Below are 13,132 nucleotides of genomic sequence, written 5' to 3'. Positions count from 1 at the left end.
GAGACGTGGAATCAACACAAAGACTGTCAATGGAGAAGATGCGGTCCGTGTATGTGCACCACGGAGTGACACCAAGCTATGAAGAAAATGAGACTCTGTCATTCGGAGCGACAAAGGTGGAACTCCGGGCAGTAAACATCAAGTGAGCTAAGTCAGGGCGGAAAACCGAGCGCACGTATGAGGATGCTAAAGGCTGATGTGGTTGAAACACAGAGTAGGACAGCAGTTATCGTAGGCTGGAAGGGTGTGAAGAAGGAAGAGAGGATGGGCGGACGGTGGGTATAGATGCAGTTAGAGAGGAGGCAACACATAGGAAGGTAGAGAACACATTTTCCATGTATGTATCTATGGTTTCATCTGTTTTCGTGTGTGGGTGCATATGTGTGTGTATTTTGGGGTGGGTAAGTCAGAGTCAACCTCTTGTGTCATTTAGTTGTCATCTACATTTTGGGGGGACAACATCTCTCATGAGTCTGGAACTTCCTGATGAAGCTAGGCCAGCTGGCCAGCAAACCCAGGGACCTACCTGTCTCTGCCTCCTTGGCACTGGAATTACAACCTGCACCACCAATGCCTGATGTCTTTATGTGGGTTCTAGGTCCTCATGCTTGTAAAGCAACACTCATGACTCATCTCCCCATATGGCCTCTTTTTCTTTAATTAATAATTTATTTTGTAGGTTTTCAAGACAGGGTTTCTCTGTGTAGCCCTGGTTGGCCTGGAACTTGCTCTGTAGACCAGGCTGGCCTCAAACTCACGGAGATTCACTTGCCTCTCTCTCTCTTGAATGCTGGGACTAAAGGCGTGCGCCACCACGGACATGCTATTTATGTTTTTGAGTCAAGGTCTCATATAGCCCAGACTAGCCTGGAATTCACCATGTACTATGACCTCTTAAACCTAAACCTCAACTGCCTCAGTGCTGAGATTACAAACTACTCTAGGCTACAATAAATGTTATTAATAAAAAGCCTAAAATTACTAATTTATAAAAAAATGTCCCATTAGGGCAATTGTGCCCTATGTCTGTGACAAATAACGGTACTCCCAATAACAGAATCTGGAAGAGAAACTAAAGATGTGGTGGGAAGGCTCAGCCCAGGCCCTAGCACACAGCTTGACTGTGAGTTGAAGCACTCACCGAGCCTTGGCAGCTGGGGCTGCCAGGTCCCTCACTCATTATTTGGTAGCTTGATACATTATATGGTGATCTGATACATTATTTGGTGATCTGATATATGGTGATCTATTACATTATATGGTGATCTATTACATTATATGGTCATCTGATACATTATATGGTGTATCTGGCACCTTTTTGTTTTTTTAACCACTAAGCCACATGAAAATTGTGTTATTTTCCTTCCTCTGTGCTTAGTCTGCCTTGTTGTGGCTCCTGGCTTCCACTCAGCCTCACACTTGTTCTTTGTGGGAACTGTTGTCAGATTAAGGTTTAAAGTGTGCTCAGTAAGCATGACTCGATTAATTACACTAATTATACCAAGCAATACTTGGTTATAAGTCAAGTCGTGAGCCCTAAGTGGTGCCATTAGAATGCCACATCTTTGACGTGGAAACAGCTTGTCTGAATATTTTATTTCTCCTGACTGAGGTCTGTGTTTCTAGACAGTCACCTTTTGTTCCATCTCTGCTGCCTCCTGGTGATCTGGAGCTCCACACTTAGTCTCCATGGACTGGCTATTCTGTTTTTGAGCCCTGTGCTGAGCCCTGTGTGGATAACAAGCTTTTACCACCCAGAATGAATCCCTTGACCACAGGCCAAAAAGAAACAGGAAGGAGGGGGGGGGCTCTGCCCCACCTGCCACCAGCCCCTCAGTGCAGCCTTTGGACTGTCCCATCAGGCTTACCGGGCTCTGGTTATCCCATCTCCTTGACTTGCCCTTCGGCCTATGGGTGGGATGAGCTGCCCACTGCTGGTGGTTTTCTGGCCCTTCCCCGTCTAGGACAGGTGTGTTTAAAGCTGCCTACACTGCAAACCTCCCTCTATAAGAGGAAGATTACCATACACGGGATAGGGGTGTCGTAGGTTAATTTTACTTGGGAGAAATCACTTAGAGAAACCGATAACCCATGCTTAGCGCGCTCCAAGCATCCAGTCTCAGCTGCTCTCCGAGACCCGACAGGAACCCCGAAAGAGACCCTTGCTTCCTCTCCTCAGGCCTATATCCCACCTTTATCGCACCTGTGGCCACTCCCAAATGGGCGTGGTCAGTGCCACAGGTGCCTAGTAAGACCTCTCCCGCACTTTAGCACATCTCATGGGGCTGTAGTGAGAATTAAATAAATGAAAGGGTCAGCGGAACTCAGATCAACAGAGGGTGCAAACTGAGCAAGATGGGTGTTCTCATCGTTACAGCTGCTCCACCGGCATCTCCTGCTTCACCTGAAAGATAGGCCTGAGGATGGCCGGAATAGTGATGGCCGGACTTCTGGAAAGTCTTAGTGCCCGGAGGCCTCGTGGCCCTCCTTCCATGAAGACACCCACAGACTTGGAAGGAAGCTGTGGATGGCCACCTTCGGTGGGCCAGGCATGGAATGAAAGAGATTTGGAATTCAGAAACCCAACTTCCAATTAGCTCAATTTCTTCCAGGTTCTAACTTCCAAATTAGAAGAACTTCCAATTCTAGCTTCAGATGATCCTTTAGCCAACAGGCCAGTGTGCACGGGAGCATAAAGCACCCAAATGCACTTCTGTACTTCACAGCTGGTCCCAAGCCAGCCTGTTGACGTCCAGGTTCTGAAGGCCAGGTGTGAGCCTGAATGCTGCGATGAACAGATCTTATCAAAAAGAGAGCCAGCTGGTCTGGTGCATGCTCACATTTATTATCCTGGTGGAAGTTGGCTGGAGCAGGAATGGAGCCCCCTCTGTCTCAGGGGCATAAAGGACATAGCAGGGACCTAGGGGTGTGTGCTGAGAGTGGGGCCACCAGGGCTCTAGGAACCTAACAGGACTCAGGGCTGCTATGGCTCAACAGTCTGAACTTTGCATTTACTGTCTGCAAAGATTATGTCAGTGACTGTCAGAGCTGGGTCTAGAGCAGCAGGTCTCAACCCTCCTAACACCACGACCCTTTAATGCAGCTCGTGTTGTGATGACCCCCAACCATGAAATTATTTTTGTTGCTACTTCATAACTCTCATTTTGCCTTTATGAATAGTAATGTAAATATCTGATACATAGAATATCTGGTATGCAACCCCTGTGAAAGGGTTGTCCTAACCCAGGGGCTGAGACCCACCAGTCTAGTGTCACAGGCTGTTAACCTAGTTCTTCAGGAAGCTGAGTAAGGATTTAAGGTTCAAAATTGCCTGGGAGTTCAAGCCTCGAGAGGAGAGCATACTGAGACCCGGTCTTAAGATGAAATTTTAAATGAGCTGGGCATATAGCTCAATAGTAGAGTGTTTACCCACCATGCACCAGATCTCACTCCCCATTCCCAGAGCTGCAAATATGACATTTAATTTTAAAACATAGTCTGTCCTTAGAGTTCTCGTGAGTGCCAAATAAGGGAAATCTGGAGATTTCCATAGCGTCTGACTTGTCCCAGGGACTCAAGCTTCTTGTGCTCTTTAGCAACACCCCCATTACCAAGACCCATCACAGTACCTAACGCTCAGCTGGTGAGAGTACTACAGATCAAAGTCAATCAAAGAGAAACAGGGGTGTGAGGAAGCTACAAATAGGTACTTACAGTGGGTTTCAACCAACTCAATCTCTTCTTTTCTCACAAAACCCAAACCCAGAAAAAATGCAATGATTACCTAAAGCTCACACAGAGTGGGTGGGGTGGGTCTGTGCTCCTGAGCACGGCAAAAGAGTTTCAAGATCTAACTTGGAGCCAGGCACCGTGGCTCATGCCTGCAATCCCAGCTTGGGAAGTAGAGGCAAGAGGACCAGAAGGCTCAAGGTTATCCTCACCTACGTAGTGAGTTTCAGGCCAGCCTGGGTTATGCCAGACCCTGTCTCAATCAGTCAATCAATAATCAAATTCTGAGGTGAGAGGGACAGGGATTCAAACTCCAGCATTTCGAGTCCAGAGCCCTTTGAGCATGGGGCAGCCTTATTTTACATAGCTCCTTTGTTCTCACCTGTGAAGGAAAAGCGTGGATAATCATACACAGTTGTGAATGGTAAGTGAGACCACACCTGTCAGTTCTCCTTATTGGTCTACTTCCAACAGAGGCGGGAGGGTTTCTTCTGGAGAGATGGCTCGGTGGTTAAACACACCGGTTGTTCCTTCGGAGGACCTGGGTTTAATCCCCACCCACTTGGTGGCTCACAACCCTCTTTAACTGGAGTTCCAGGAGATTTGATACCCTCTTCAGGCATCTGTGGGCTCTGGACAAACATATGACATATACACACGTATATACAAAATAAAACTTCACACAGTCTTAGTTAGGTTTCTATTGCTGGAAGAGACACTATGTAACTCTTAAAAAGGAAATCATTTAATTTCAGTTTCAGAGGTTTAGTCCAGTATCATCTGGTGAGAAGCAAGGCGGGAGGCAGGCAGATGTGGTGCTGAGCTGAGTCCTCACATCTTGATTCACGGCAACAGGAAGTGGTCTCTCTCACTGGGCATGGCTTGAGTATATATGAAACCTCAAAGCCCACCTCCACAGTGACACACTTCCTCCAACAAGGCCACACTTCCTAACAGTGTCACTCCCTTTGAGAGCCATTTTCTTTCAAACCACCACACAAACACATAAAATAAAAAAATCTTACTATTTTTTTGCATTTATTTATTTATTTATTTGTTGGGGCATAGGTGGGTGTAAGTGTCATGCCTCACTTGTGAAGGTCAAAGGGCAAACCATGGCAGTCCATTCCCTCTGTCCATCTCCTGAACTCATGAATCAAACTGACCCAAGAGTTCTATTCTAACAGGGGCTGGAGAGATGGCTCAGTGGTTAAGAGCATTGACTGCTCTCCCAGAGGTCCTGAGTTCAATTCCCAGAAACCACATGTTGGCTCACAACCATCTGTAATGAAATCTGGTGCCCTCTTCTGGTGTGCAAGCATATATGGAAAACACTGTATATATAATAAATAAATACAATCTTAAAAAAAAAAAAAGAGTTCTAACAGTAACTGAAATAGAACTTTCCTCGGAACACCGGTGGTCTCATAGTGATAGTGCATCAGGAGAGCCACCCTTTTAGGAGTGGAAGGTGGTGCTCTTGTCATGTACATACATGACTAAAGGCTCTCTGTCACGCAGGACCTGTTTCTACGCAAAGCTCCTTCCCCAAAAGCTAATTGTGGCCTAAGGAGGCTTTGGGCATGAACACTGTTTCATCAGTACCCTGGGAATTGTGAACCCAGGGCGTATCTATGATGATTTTATTTAGGGTGGATCTGTAGGTGAGTGACAGCCATGGTGGAACCACACCCACCCAATGACCTTCTAGGTCTACATCAACTTTGGCTGTCATCTTGCCACAGAGGGACAAACCTGGTGACAGGAAAGATGCAGGGTGGGTAGACACATGGATGTCGTGCCCGGCCACTGCTTCTAGTTCATCCCCAGCAAGGTCTGCTGTGCCCATAGGAGCTCAGAAGGTGGAGGCAGGAGGATAATCACAAACTCAAGGCTTGTCAGGGCTACAGAGTGAGTTTAGGATAGCCTAAGCAACTGAGTGTGGTGACTGTTTCAAAATGAAAAGTAAAACCGGGATTGGGGCATAGCTCCATGCTAGATGGTAGAGTACTTGCCTACCACGTGTGTAGCCATGGGTTCAATCCCCAGTGTGGAAGAAAAGGGAGAAAGAGAGGGGAGGAGAAAGGGGAGAATTCATTTCCAAAAAAATTTATGGAGAAGGTAGGGAGCTAGATCCTCAGCACTAGAGACAGGGAGGGAGGGAAGAAAGGAGGGAAGGAGGGATTAACTTCACCCTAAAAAATAAATGTACTCACCTAAGAAATGAAAAGTCCCTGCTTAGAATAAAAGCAGTAAGCCCAGGGTTCTATATTCAGTCAGAGCAGAACGTTGAGTCTCTCCCCTGTGTGACCTGACTATACCCTAATTTCTATTTGTTGACATTTATGCATAAAAATGTCACCGTGAAACCCAGGTCTTTGTATTGTAACCAAAAGAATTAATTGTAATGATAATAATAGTTTCCTGTGTTATGGGGCTGTTTTTCTTTAATTTACTGATTCTTATATGTGGTGTTTTGCCTGCATGTATGCCTGTGTACCGCGTGTGCCTGGTGCCCACAGAGGCCAGAAGAGGGCATTGGTCCCCTGAAACTGGAGGAACAGACAGTTGTCAGCTGCCATGTGGGTGCTGGGAATTGAACCCGGGTTCTTTGGAAAGGCAACTGCTTTAATCCCAGCAGCCAGAAACTAGGTGGTGGTACACACCTTTAGTCCCAGGACTCTGGATTAAGAGGTAGATGGATTTCTGTGAGTCTAAAGCCATCCAGATCTACACAAGAGTGAATTAGTCTAAAAGAGAATTAGAGCTCACACCTTTAATCCCAACATTAGGGAAGTATATAAAACAGAAGCAAGGTCTCAGAGAAGCATTCACTCTCTAGCCATGCTGAGGCGAAGGTTACAGACTGAGGCTTGGTGAAGAACTCGTGTGTGGATCAACCCCTTCAGCACGAGTTAAAGGGGCTGGCTGCTTTGCTTTTCTGATATTCAGCTTGAAGTTTGAACCCCAATATCAGTTTTTGGGTCTTTTTATTTTTTCTTGTTACACTGCATGTTTCATTTAACAAGCAAGGAAAAAATTTTAGATTTTATTCTCAAATGCCACCCCAATTACTTCTGTTACAGAATTGATCAATAGTCTATGAAGTAGGATATTTCTCAGTAGTAATCACTGCTCAATATATATTTGTCATAGTCCTTCTGTGTGCACCATGCCCACAGAGGCTCCTGTGTATCCCAGGCAATGTGACCTGAGGATCTCCACCCCAGAGAGCAGCAAGCTCAAACTGGGTTAGGGCAACCTTGAAGCCAATCTCTTTGAAGAAGTGTTGTAACTTAAAGCATTTGGGGACAACAGTGGTTGCTCTTTTAAGCAATAAGGTCAAATAAACAAGAAAAAGGCTTACTTATGAAAACAGGAAGGCTCCATCCAGAAATAAGGAGAGGGCTGGGGGTGTGGCTCAGGGTAGGCCTTTGTTTAGTCCGTAAAGTACCTTGAATTTGACCCTAGGCAAAGGAGGGATGGGGAGAAAAGCAGGAGGATGGACTGGGGAGAACAGAGGGAGGGCAGAGAAAGAGAGAGAAGGGGAAAGGAGAAGGAAAGAGGAAGGCAGGCAGGCAGGAGGGAGCAAGGTAAAGAGGGAGGGAGGGACAGGTAAGAAGGGAGGGAGAGAGGGTGGAGGGAGGGAGAGGAAGGAAAGGAATGGACTGAGCTGGGAGAGGAGAGTAAGCAATGCCAACTGCAAGAGAAAGAGTCAGTTAGGTGACCAGGCTCTACCCACTTCCAGCTGGCTTGGGATAAGTCACCATCAGAAACAAGATGGTGTGTGTGTGTATGTATGTATGTATGTATGTATGTATGTATGTATGTATGTATGTATGTATGTATACACATATGCTCGAGCACGTGTATGAAGATACAAACTCAAGGGCCTATTCTCATTTGCAAACCCAATGTTACATGGTCATCTAAAGGTCCTGAGGTATGCAACTGTTAACCCTCAGCCAGAGTTTCCACGCTTATTTGAATACAAACAAAACACTTCCTGCCAGACCATTAACACCCTGCCAAACAAGTTTCTCTCCACCCAAGCTAGGAACTGTAGAAAATGCTTTGACATTTTCTTTCTTTTCTTAAATTTATTAACTTTCTGATGTTGTAATATATTTTTCATTTTACTTGTTTATTTTAATGTAATTCCTAATTACCAAAACATTCTCTCACTTTGCTTGTCCCTCTGTCCAATTCCTTATTTAGGGACAAAAGAACCTAGAACCCCTCTGGAGTTACTCACTGAACCCCAATACCCATGGATGTCACTGGCACCCATTAAACTCTAAAGATGAGCGGCTTCTCCTGCAGGACTATGTGGTGGGGGAGGGGCTGCCTTGTTTCCCAGTCTGTAGAACGAATAATAAAAACCCAGAGACAGATATTGGGGTCAAGCTGAAGATCAAAGAAGCAAAGTGGTCATCTGAGAGCTCTCACCACCTCTACCATTGCTCAGACAGAAGGGTGATCCACCAAACCTCAGATTTCATCTCCAAACTGCACTGCCCCCCACCAAATCCCAGACTGCTCCTGAGACTTCACTGAACTCCTTATACTCTCTCTAGGTCTGGGATTAAAGGCGTAAACTCTGTTTCTCTTTTAGACTGATTCACTCTCATGTAGCCCAGGGTTGCCTTGAACTCAGAGATCCATCTGCCTCTGTCTCCTGGGATTAAGGTGTGGCCACTGTCCAGCTTCTATGGCTGTGGCTAGCTTTGCACTCTGATGTCCAGGCAAGCTTTATTAGATAATAAACAATATATCCCTACACCAGTCTGTCTCCACCCCTTGCACACAGGACACTTTTCTATGTAGCTCCCGGCTTCCCCCATACTGCAGGGCTGTCCAGCAGCAGTCTGCAGTGAGTCAAAGTGCTGACTGCTTTTGTTTTGTTTGTGTGGTGCTAGGCCTCACCCAGTCTAGAAGAAACAGTGAGCTGTGTGACAGATAGGAAGTAGGAGGTGAGAGTGAGGCTTTCCTCTGGTGGGTTTTTGTTGTTACTGCTCTTGTTTTGGTTTTAAAGACAAGGTCTCACAATGAGGCCCTGGCTCGCCTAGATCTTGCAATGTAGACCCAGTAGGGGTCAAGTTCCATGGGCAATACACACCCTTTATTTAGAACTATTTACAGACACAGACCCATTTGGGTTGTAAAAACTGACCTCCTTCAGTTAAACTGGATCTGAATTGTATGGCAGCTCAGTGGTGAATCGATTGCTTAGCATTCAAGAGTCTCTGAGGTCAACCCTGAGTACAGAGGGAGGGGAGGGAGGCCAGCAGACTATTACATAAATCTCTAGAAGTCACGTCTAATCCATGGCCTACCAACCACATGTGCCCCAATACTTATGAATGCCCAACACAAAACTGTTAACTTATTTAAAACATTATGAGGTTTTTTTTTTTTTTTTTTTTTTGGGGGGGGGAATCTTTTTTTGTGACCAAATGCATAGTTCTCAGGCATGACAATATCACATAAAATAATAAAGGCAGGGAAACCCCTACTAGTCTATTAAAATATTTAAGCTGAAAACTTTGCTCAAAGTAGTAATATTGTTCCACAAATGATTGGTGGGACGTAAGTCACAAATTATGGTTCCAAGAATCCCAAACCTTGGGGCTAGAGAAACGCTCAGCAGTCAAAAAAAATGCCCCCCCCACTGCCCTTCGAGTCTTGCAAAGGACCCAGGTTTGAACCCAGTTCACACATGATTAAGCAACTACACCATCTTTAAAGGTCGGACACTGCAGGCAAAGAGCAAGGCATCTTAAATAGTAAAACATTTATTTTTTTCAAGACAGGGTTTCTCCGTGTAGCCTTGGAGGTACTGGAACTCACGCTGTAGGCCAGGCTGGCCTCGAACTCCTATCGATCCACCTGCCTGTTTCCCAATGCTGGAATTAAAGGTGTGTACCACCACTAACCCGAGACACTTTTTAAAGTAACCAAACAGAATGTTTAGAAGTCAAAAGTTAAAGTATGAGTAGACAGGAGTGATCACAGAAGAAAGAAATATCTACACCGGAAGAGAGAATTTACAAATGGGAAGACAGACACAGAGGAATTCTGAATATATCCCATATAGATGAAAATATGAATCCAAAGTTGAAAGAGTGAGAGCTAGAGCCAGCAAGCTGGCTCAGGGCCAAGTCTGATGATCAGAGTTCAATCCTAAAACCCACTAGGAGGAAGGAGAGATCTGACTCCCACAAATTGTCCTCTGACCTTCACATGTGAGCATACAAACACAAAACAGTGAGGTCTAATTATCATTCCAGAACAAGGTAATGACGTAAAGGAATAAGGAAGAAATAGTATTAACATGACTGTGTGTTAGTCATGTTTCTATTACTGGAGTAAAATACCTGAAAAAAGCAATTTAAAAGGAGGAATTTCCAAGCCGGGTGTTGGTGGCACACGCCTTTAATCCCAGCACTCAGGAGGCAGAGGCAAACTGATCTCTGTGAGTTCGAGGCCAGGCTAGGCTCTAAAGCTACACAGAGAAACCCCGTCTCGAAAAACAAACAAACAAACAAACAAAAAAAGGGGGGGGGGAATTTCCTGTTAAAAGAAAGCAAGAAGCCAGGCATGGTGGTACAGTTCTGCAGTTCTAGCACTTGGGAGCTTGAACTTAAATAAATGCTTCTCAAAAACAAAACAACAAAGGGGAGCAAATGAGGGAGGGAAAGGTTTCCTACAAATCAGAGGTCCTAGGCTTTCTTTCCAGCCCCACAACTTAAATGAACAAATAGCAAACGTTAAAGTAGATACTTTAAAAATTCAAACATTTAAAGCTGTTACTCTCAAGATAAGGACAACAGACCAGCTTCCAACTCACCGTCTTCCTACCGTAGCCTCCCAAATGCTAGCTTACAAGCCTGTCCCACATTCTGGCTCACTGTACTGCCAAGGTTGCTTTGTTCCTGCTCCTGTCAGTCCTGACTGTATAGAAACAGGGTGGTTACTGTGCTTGAGCAATTGTTACAGTGCATACAAAGGGCTCCCAACGACAGTGGACAATGACAGGACCACTAGAGACTCTGGAGAAATCCAGTAAACACTTCATTCCATTGATGATCAGTTTGATTCTCTTCGCCTTTTCACAGTAGCCCAGGCATTTGGTAACTTCATTAACTGTGCATGAAAGTCCCAGTTTTCCTGCCAGCGCTCAGTAGTGCCAGCTGGAAGCAACCATTCTAGTCATTATGCAACCCTTAGATCCTAGGAATTGTTTGCATGATCCAAGGTCATACAGACTTTTCTTTTTCTACTTCTTTTATAGCCTTGTTTTTTGCAGTTTTTAGATGTATTTGCCCACAACTCATGCATATATATTACTATATATCTATATATTACTATGATCATAATCCCTCCCAATTCTCTTCTCTCCCCTGCTGAACGGCTTCTTTTCCACAAGTCCCCTCCATGCACATGTGCCCAACTGCATGTAAACAGAAGGTGGCCAGAAGCTGTCATCTCCTGCCATGTCCCACATTATTTTTATTTCTAATTTTTTGAGACAGCATTCTCTAAGTCGTTTTGGCTGTCCTTGAACTGCCTGCCCAGTACCGGGATTGAAGACATGCCACCACACCCGGCTCCCATGTTATTTTTTCAGACATTTCTTACTGAACCTGGAGTTTACTGCCGTTTCAGCTGCCATTTCCCTGTGGGTGCTCACTGCATACTCAGCTTTTATGTGGATGCTGGGGCTCATACCCAGTTTTTCATGACACTGCAGCCATTTGCCCTGCCCTTCTTCAAGAAACTTTAAAAACAGAGATAACTGTCATTTGCTTTTCTTCCTCAACCTAAAATTCAGAACATGTCCTCTAGAAAGCTGCCTTTAGCTTCTAAAACAATCTCAATGTATTTGTGAAACTACCGAACCAGCCAGCTGCCCCCACAGCAGCCCATGGTTTATAAAGTGCCCCCACTCGAAGCACTGCAGGGTCTGTTCTTCTCTCTGCATTCCTCCATTTAGTGAGCGTCTCCATCAGAAGACTGTGTCCTCTGCTTACAAGGTTTCTGGTCTAGGAGTTAACATGAAGAAGCCTCTGACAGAGTTCAGTCAATACACCAGCAAGGTTCACAGAAACACAAAATAAAAGGTGTAAGTAACACACACAGTACAAGGGACTCAGTGGGACCACTCGAATGCTTTTGAGAGCCAAATTCAGCTTGAACACTATTTGGGAAGATGTTGGCAAAAGCTGATTACTGTCAATGATGGGATTTTTGTTGTTTTTAGACAGGTTCTCACAATGTAGCCCAGAACAGACTCAAACTAGTCATCCTCCTGCCTCAGATTCTCCAGTGCTGGGACTACCAATGTGTGTCAGCCACTGCCAATACTCAGGACATCATGGAAGAGGCGTCTAAGAGCTACAGGGCAGAGAGGAGTCTGGTGAAACATGCTTTTCTTGTATAGTCACCGCACTCATCAACTCCCAGCAGCTATGGGTCCACCTCTGCCCCGCCCCCACACTCTCACTCACACACACACACACACACACACACACACACACACACACACACACACACAGAGTGGAGGGGCTGGGGCGGTGGTGGTGCACGCCTTTAATCCCAGCACTTGGGAGACAGAAGCAGGTGGATCTCTGTGAGTTCGAGACCAGCCTGGTCTACAAGAGCTAGTTCCAGGACAACCTCCAAAGCCACAGAGAAAGCCTGTCTCAAAAAACAAAACAAAAACGAAATGAGGCAGGAAGCCCGTATGACCAAAAGACATTGTACACATGTGAGGCTGTCAAAGATAAAATACTACTTAAAATCTTTAAAAAACAAAACAAAGGGCTGGAGAGATGGCTCAGCAGTTAAGAGCATCGGCTACTCTTGTAGAAGACCTGGATTTGGTTCCTGCACTGCTTAACAGTTCACAACCATCTGTAATTATAGTTTCAGGGTACCTGATATAACTTCTGGCCTCTAGGGGGCAGCGAGCAAACACAGAGCATACATACATACATGAGGCAAAACACTTGCATACACTAAAATTTAGATCCTTTTTAAAAAATTCACTAACAATAGTGAAAGCCCGAGGCTCAAAACCTAGCTCTATTACTTTCCCTTTATAGATCACCTCAGTGCACTGATTGTAAAGACAAAATGAAATGTGTAGTTTGCACAACACCTAGCGTGCAGCTCACTCTGTGACAACTCCCCAGAACTTCTTCCCAACTGAAGACAACCTGAGTGGAAACTGACACTCATTTTGAATTTGGGGAGAAGGGTCTGTTTGCAATAAACATCTAAATTGAGTGTTATATCTGGATGCATTACAGAATCTTCAGAGATATGATTTAGGTAAGATACACTTTGTCTTCTAGCAAATACAAACTGTTGTAGCTGAAATGTGATTCTGGATTGTGTC

Source organism: Cricetulus griseus, chromosome 8 (genome assembly GCF_003668045.3).
Source record: "Cricetulus griseus strain 17A/GY chromosome 8, alternate assembly CriGri-PICRH-1.0, whole genome shotgun sequence".
Lineage (NCBI taxonomy): Eukaryota > Metazoa > Chordata > Mammalia > Rodentia > Cricetidae > Cricetulus > Cricetulus griseus.
The sequence above is the reverse complement of the archived record's forward strand: the minus strand, read 5'-3'. Positions refer to the sequence as shown.